This window comes from Muscardinus avellanarius (assembly GCF_963383645.1).
Source record: "Muscardinus avellanarius genome assembly, chromosome: 5".
Taxonomy (NCBI): domain Eukaryota; kingdom Metazoa; phylum Chordata; class Mammalia; order Rodentia; family Gliridae; genus Muscardinus; species Muscardinus avellanarius.
Window position 1 is genome coordinate 110,906,449 of NC_137790.1, and position 8,544 is coordinate 110,914,992.

Below are 8,544 nucleotides of genomic sequence, written 5' to 3' on the forward strand. Positions count from 1 at the left end.
ATTAAGCAGGATTTAAGTTTCACAGCACTTACAAGTCTCTCTCTTCATTGACTTCTTGTATTCTATAAAATATAAATTTCATAACATTATATAAAGATCATTGCATCATGTATATCAATGGTTATACTAATTTTATGATAGTAAGCCTATATTCAATTATTTTAAACATATTTAATAAGATTTGAATAGTCCTATTTAACTTTGTTAAATAACAGTTATATATATAAGCTTGACACTAAATCTGTACTAATATGTATATAATTAATACACATGATATTAAATTAAGTAAAATATGTTATTGAAAATTGCACAGAACATTGTCTTTAATATTTCATAAATTTAAGTTATATAACAAGTTGTCACAAGATTTAATTGTTTTGTACTATATATTTAATTAGGAAACAAAATAAATATGAGTACATTAAAATGTGTATTTTTTCTTTATTTTACTAAAGAAAATTTTCTTATTCAGACTGAGATGTAATAAATAACCATAGTCTAGTGGATCAAACATGAAACATTATTTTTACAGTTCTTGTGGCTAGGAAGTACAAAATCAAGAATATCAATACACGTGAAAATTCTGTGACTAGTGTAAGCACTATCCTGGTTTGTAGACAGCATTATTTCTTGCAAACACACTTGACAGAATAATGAGAGAGAGAGACAGAGAGAGAGAGAGACAGAGAGAGAGAGAGACACAGAGACAGAGACACAGAGACAGAGAGAGAGGGAGAGATTTTCAAAAGCTCCTCTAAATGTACTAATCCTGACAAAAGACTTCCATCTTCATGTTTGAATTACCTTCCAAAGACTCTTCACATTCTATTTATCTCCCAAAGACCCTATCTCCAAATACCTATCATGTTCACGATTGGGGTTTCAACAGAAGAATTTGGGTGGGACACGACATCAGCTTGTATTAGGAATTCACTTTTTTTCTACTTTCTCTTAATATATAGGAGAAAATAATTATATTGTTTATTCTTAGTTGAATAAATCATCCTAGCTCATGCATTCATGTTGGAAGACTAAATCATAGCATACAATAGCTTTTATTGGTTTTTTTTTACTACTCAGGTTACTTCATGTTTATTTATCAAGTAATTAAAAGTTCCATTCTTAAGAAGCTCTCATAAAAGCATACAAAATAAGAAACAAATTCATTTGTTGTTGAGAAGAGAAAAAAAATGACTCTTGTCAACTTGCAGTTGGCTAAGCTCTGAAACTAAATCCTGGTATTTCCCTGTTGAACATGAAGAATTGTCACAGAAGAGCAACATCAGACAAGGTCATTCTGTAACCACAATGGATTGAAACAAAAACAACACTATGCCCTAATCAATGTTTGAGTACAGAAAAGAAGTCACAATATTAATAATCTTCTCTTTTGGCAAATGAGTGTCTGACTCCCTCTACCCACTGTTAACTATAGCCTTTCATTTCTCTATCTCCTTAAACAATTTTATATAACCAATCATAAGATTGTCCTGAATTATGAAGCCATACGGTTTAGAGCAAATCATACTTTCTTACAGCTTTTTATAATTCGCATGGCGCAATGCTGGTTCTTAGAAGACTCTTCACTGAGACACTCCATGGTTTCCAGGGAATTGTTTCATTTTTCCTCATAATCAATAAACTCAATTGTGTTTGACTACAGGTTTGTTTAGATACAGCTGTCAATTTTGTTTTAGGGAAGAAGTAGAGAAACTTAAATGTCTGTCTTTTTAAGACCTCTGGGAAAAATACTCTTTATGAGGCCTAAGCCATTTTGTGTCAGAAAATTTTATTCCCCATAATTATTACTTAAATCACATTAGTTTCAAATACAGGAGTAGATGGTACAATGTATTAATATAGTATTTTGTTGTTGTTGGAGGTTTGGGGATGAAACCCAGGGGCATTTGACCTACAAGCTACAACCCCTGCCCCATTTTTTATTATTATTTTTATTTTGAAACAGGGTCTCACTAAGTTGCAGAGTGCCTCACTAAGTAGCTGAGGCTGTTCATGAACCATGATCTTCCTGCCTCAGCCTCCCGAATGCTGGTATTACAAGCATGTGCCATAAAGCCCAAGTTAATATAGTATTTTTATTATTTAATATGTGAAGGATTCTAACTATTCATTTTAAGAGATAGTGTCAGATAACTTGTGCTTGCATAGCACAGACCCTTCACGAATGAGTTTAGGTTACCCTTCCAGGTAAAGAACCAAGTACCATTTGAGGTGCTTACTGAAGCAGAAATAAGGCAAAATGGCTGTTCATATAAAAATATGTATATATATATAGTGTACCACCAAAATAATATTGATACAAACCATGCAACTATCTTGATTTAGCCTTATATTCTTTCTTTGGGACCACCTCTTCGAACCTCAGTCTAGTCAACATATATGTGAGGATCGAATGACCCATTAGAGGTATAAAGGATATTCCTTCTCATCTTATATTGGGTCTTAGGGTCTTACTTAGGGTTTGAAATGCCAGGGTGAAAGGAAGAGTTAATTGTACTAGAGTACAAGTTTTACTCCAGTTAGAGAGTAAGTTCTCAAGTAACAATCCTCCATAGTACTACCAGAGCAAACGCTCAAGGAACCACTAGTGTTGAGAGATAATATAGGTCTTCAAAGAACCAGTATTCACTGTAGCCAGTAACATTGCCCCCAAATGGACTGCCTATTTTACTTTAAGAGGCATGAGGTATAGATAGTATTGGGACTGGAGGGTTGACAAATTTAAAGATGCTCTTATTTTGGACCCTGAATCACTGGGAACAGAAAAGATAGGGTATTACAGGACTTGTTGCCCCATGCTAGATTATCCTGAAAGAGGTCTATCAGTAAATCTCATTCCCATTGGGTCTGAGGGTCATCCAAGTAGAAATGCACCACTTGAGCTTCCAGCCTGCTTGCTACACAAATGTAGTAATAACTTTTGTTAAAGGTACTGGCAGAATTTTTAATCTATTTTGACCATGCATATGTTTCCTCATAGTTTGTCTTAACTGCTATCATCTGGTATAAATCCTTTATTTTTAATAGAGTGGTTTGTGTAGAGTTCAAACTTGGGATTGAGGGGTTAGCATTAGCAACTAAGTTTGAATTATTAACTATTCTAACAACAAACCTCTCTGCAGTATTATTTCCTGATGTATCTGCCCAGAGTTCAGATCAGCAATTAATGGAAAGGGCTGACTTTCCTGGCTTATGAGTTAACAAGAGTAGATTATATTGTAAGTTACCACAGATGTCAATGATGACCCCTCCAGTCATGGTTATTTTTTTAACCCCCTCAGAATTGAAATAACTCTACATGACAGGGATGTCTACCCTCCATATGGGGTGGTACACTGGACCTTGCCTCAACTAGAATAAGAAAATTACTTTTGGTTAATTTTCTTTATTACCCAGACTGATTCTGGGTAACGATATAGGACTTAACATGCAGTAATCTTTATAGTTAAGTTTTTTCTTCCTATGGTTACATTAATAGTTAATTAGGCTAAATAAGAACTACCCCATATGTAGACGCTTAACAGAACCAAAAACAAAATTAATTTAGTCTTTATACACTTAACTCAAAAAGGTCTGGGTGTTGAAATGGTCCATTGTTCTTTATTAATAGCAGGTGGGCTCCATAAACCTAAATGCAATGAGTCCAACTCCTTTCCATAGTGCAAAAAACTATTACAGGTAAGTAGTACCACCGGGTATGAGTCTTCCTAGGCTGGCTGAAGGTTATGAGGGTGTGCCAGAAACTTAAATGAGGAGTTTGGGCTTGCAAACCTGTACCATAAGAGAAGGCAAGAAAGAGGAAACACCCAACAGATAATATATGATAAATTGATCTTTGGTCTCCTTGGTTGGTATGTCTAAACTTGGACCCAAGTAAGGCAGCCTATAAGGAATTTCATATGTGAAAGACTGATATCCTAACAGGAGAAATTTCTAATCCTAAGAAAGACAATTGGCGGACATTTTGTCCTTGGGAGCCTGTTTTTTTTTTTTATAACCAACTTAGCTTGTTATTTTTTAGGATCTGATTCATTCTTTCTACTTTACCAGAGGCTAAGTAGGTGCCAGGGTGTGTGATATTCCCACTTAATTTCTAAAACCTTTACTAGCCTCTTAAAAATAGTTTCAGTAAAATGGGTTTCATTATCTGAATCTATGTTTTCAATTAACACAATGCAAGTAATTATGGATTCTAATAACACTTTTATAATATTGTTGGCCTTGGCAATTGAAAGTGGGACTGCCTAAACCCAGTTGGTAAGGTAATCACCTATTACCGAAGGACTAAAAGGTATCTATGTTATCCCTGCATTGACATTTCCATGTAGCCCACTTGATACTTCGGAAAAACCCAATTCTTGGTTTTCTTCTGCCCATAGGTTGAATCCTTTGAGCCTGTTTACTCACCTTTCTACAGGTAATGTGACTCTCATTTACTTGCTTACCAATGGTGATAATGCTTATTTATCCATAAATCCTTAGAATTGCATCACACTTGGCCTGTGGGCCCCCATAACTGCTCTGGTGTAATTGGGCTATTAAGCACATATTGACTACCCCATATGGAGGATCCCCTGTACCACAGAAAATTATATAATGTATACCTGTATTAAAAATAACATGCTACCACATAAATATGTATTATTTTAAAATAACTGACATTTTGTGGTACTGAGTATCAAACCCTGGGGCACTCTTGCTTAGAGCACAAAAATATGCTTCATGTGTGATGCAAAGGAAATGGCGCATACAGGAAAAAAATTTGGGGGTGTAGGATGAAAAACAGGCTCTTAGAGGGGTGACAGCTTCAACTAAGTCAGTTAATACCCCAAACTTCTTTATGACTATCTTTTTCCTCACACTATCAGTATCTTTTCTATAGCAAATTTTTCCTCTCACCCCTGATTCTAGATTCCATCTTCTGTCTACGTTTCTCATTTTCAGTTCAAAAGAAATGTTACTTGTTTGGGCTACCTTTTATTATGCAAAAAAAAATCACTCCCAGATTTTATAGATTAAGACCATAATTAAATCTTTCAGTCTTCTGTGAGCTTGTATTGGTGCATGTCATATGGTATCAGTCAGTCACATGAACATTAGCTCTGGAGTTATTGGAAGGCTAGATTGGCTGAAAATATAAAATGTCACCTTTATTTGCATTGTTGTTTCCGTTTGTATTCTCATGGCTTCTCTCTACAGGGAATATGTTTGGAGTTCTTTTATAGAAATGCAGGCCTCCAAGATGCAAGAAATGCTACAATTAGTAACTGGCACAGACAGATTCAGATTCATGGAGTCTGGATTAAATAAACAGACTCTCCATAGAGGGCTGCACTCACATGGAGAGGGAAATTGAAAAAGAGGAAAACTGGCAGCACTCTGTTGACTAGTTACCATACTTGTGAGGTGTATGTATTTTTTATCTTGGCTTCTCCATTCCAAATTTGTCTCATTTTTAACAAGGAAAATTATTGCTTTCTGTGAGAATATAATTAAGTCCTTTCTATCAAAAGCTTAAAGTAGCTGTATTTTTTAAAATCACCATTATATAAGGTGCAGCCTTACGTCATAAGGTCATGCAGTGACTATCCATCTCCTGTGAATTACAAATGCCAACCCCTTCCCAGCACTCTATTTTAGATGAATCAGCCAATCAAGAAAGATTGTGAAATTATCCTTCCACCTATGGGAATATGGCGCAGAAATTTGCATTAAGGAGAAAAACTGGGCAAACTTTCCTGCATTTTGTACTTCCCTGGTGGTGAGACACATTTTACAAAATACAATCACCTTCCCAAGCCATTTTTGAACATATGCCTTTTCTTCAAATAACATGAAATTGATTTCTACAACTTCCGTGTATTAGATTCACTAGAATTTGTATTTTAAATAATTTTCTTATTATACTTAGCTAGATAATTCGGTTGGCATTTATTTATGCACTGTATATTTACCAGTTATCCATCTAAATCCTCTGAGATATACAATATTTAAAAATATTAAATTATAAAAAGAAAAAAGCAATTATGTGAAAATTATACCTGGACTAGTAAATAATGTACATATTTCTGTTTTTGTCTAAATATTGTCCATATATAATATGAAATAAAATTTGATGATTTTTTTCCTTTGATTATTGGGTCATCCAAATGACAAAAATTTATCAGAAATATCAAATAGTTGTTGAGTAGGAAACAGGTTAGAAAACATAGGCTATTCAGTGTTACAAAAACAGGAAATGACTTTATTTTGCATTTGTTTTAGAAATTCATGCTATATGAGAAGAAATGCAAGAATAAAGAAAGAACAAACCAAGTAGCATTGATTATATTTCTGAAATAATATGTCTACCTAAAATTAATATTTTCTAATTACGTCCAAAATGTGAGAGCAGTTGCATATTGCACATAAAGGATACTTTTTCTAGGAGATTATTTTGGTTCAACCAAGAAGGAAGCAGTGAGACATATTTTGAGCAGTTTGAAAGATTTAAAAAATTGAGATGCTTTTATTTTAGTATGGGTTCATTTCAGCTTATTGTGGTTATATTTCAAAATTAATATATGATGCATATCATTAGGAGAATAAGCTATTATTTTATTTGCCCATAATATATTTATTTATTCATATATAATTCTATATCTCAGAGATTGAATAAAATGATGAGCTAACCAATAAAATTTTTTTCTCAAAATCGATCTGACAGTATGTTGTATTTCCTAATTACCAGGTATTAAAGTTTGAAGTTGTTTATATGTATTTTTAAAATGCTATATCCTGCAAAATCTCTCTTCTTTTTTTGAAAACATAAAAATTTTTATTAGATAATTTTTTAACAAAATTGTAGTACTTTCCATTTCAGGTCCAATTAAAATTTGGAGAAACTGTCAAAATGCATTCTTCCATAAAATTCTGTTTCTTTTGCTTTTAGTCAGTTTTTAGGTCTTTCTAATATTCTTAGTTATTTCAATTATCCTTCAAATTTTCTGAGTAATTATATAGTGGGTTTTCCTGGCAACTTGGCATATCATGTAGAACTTGAAATTATTGATATATTGATCATACAATTACTTTTATTTCTTAGTTTTGTTTCTGCTTTCTATCTTAATATGTGGCTTCCTTATGAAAAATTTGTTTTTCATTTTGTTTTCTATCACCTTGGGAATTATTTTAAGGTTCTTTGATATAACTTTTTGTTTACTATAAATAAAAATAATTGTTTAAATTTGCTATGAAAAATAATGTAATAGCGACTTCTTACATCATTTTACTTAGTGAAAACACTACCATCAGCTATGTGTACATATGGAAATATACCAACTTTAATTTTAGTACTCTGCATTAGGAAGGGGAAAATGGGAAGGTGGGGGTACACCAAATGCTGTATGCATGTATGTCATTGTCAACATGATTTACATTTGATGTGAGTCTATAATGCACCAATAAATAAAAGTGAAAAAAAGAAGATTGCCATAAAACAGACTTACTAAAAATAAAGTATATATTAAGGCACTTAGAGCCCATTATCACTGTAAACTTTGTACTTATCATTATCAGGTGTCTTCGCTGATAATGATACTAGTAAATTTGGAAACATATGATTCTACCTTTAAGTGAAATTCACATTTGAATTACATGAGCATGATGTAATATGCAAGGAATTCATGATCACAATATATGATTGTTATTTTGGGAAATAATTAGAAGTTTAAGATTTAATATCATTTACCATATGTTTACAATTTTATCTGATCTATTTAGTTGAGATATAGAACTTATAAGTTCACAGAAGTTATAACTAAACAAATCTTTAAAATATGGAAATAAGAATGTCTCTGAAATCCACATGTAATGGCTAGGATTCAATATGTGCAAATTAAAAATAAAAGCATTCCAGCTGGGCATGGTGGCGAATGAACGCTTGTAATCCCAGCATTTGGGAGGCTGAGACAGGATGGTTGAGGATTGTGGTTCAAGGACAACCTCAGCTACTTAGTGAGGCCCTGTTTCAAAAAAATAAAGAATAAAAAATAGGGCAAGGTGTAGCTTGGAGGCCAAATGCCCCTGGGTTCCATCCAAAGACCTGTAAAAACAAAAATAATAATATATAAGCATTCCACATTCCCTGAGGTCCTACTTCTCCTTTTTCTAAGACTTTTCTGAGATTTATAGTCTAGCTTCATAGTTTCTGAATGTCCTGATTACCAACTTTCCTCCAAATATTTCCTCAGCACATTTTGTTGTTCCTCACCACATGCTGCTTGATACCCCATGACAATGCTTGTTTGGTTACTTATTATTTCAAACCTCAAGCCAGATCATTACTATGAGCTTCACACACTTAGGAATCTAACTCCTTTACACTCGTTCTTGGGCAACTCACAATCACCTTACATATGAACTTTCCACAGCCAAACTTATGAACCTCCTTAACTATTTTACCTGTGAAACTGACTCATCATCTGTTATGGTTTCGATTTAGAATGTCTCCCAGGCCTTTTGTGGTTGATAAGGAAGCCATGT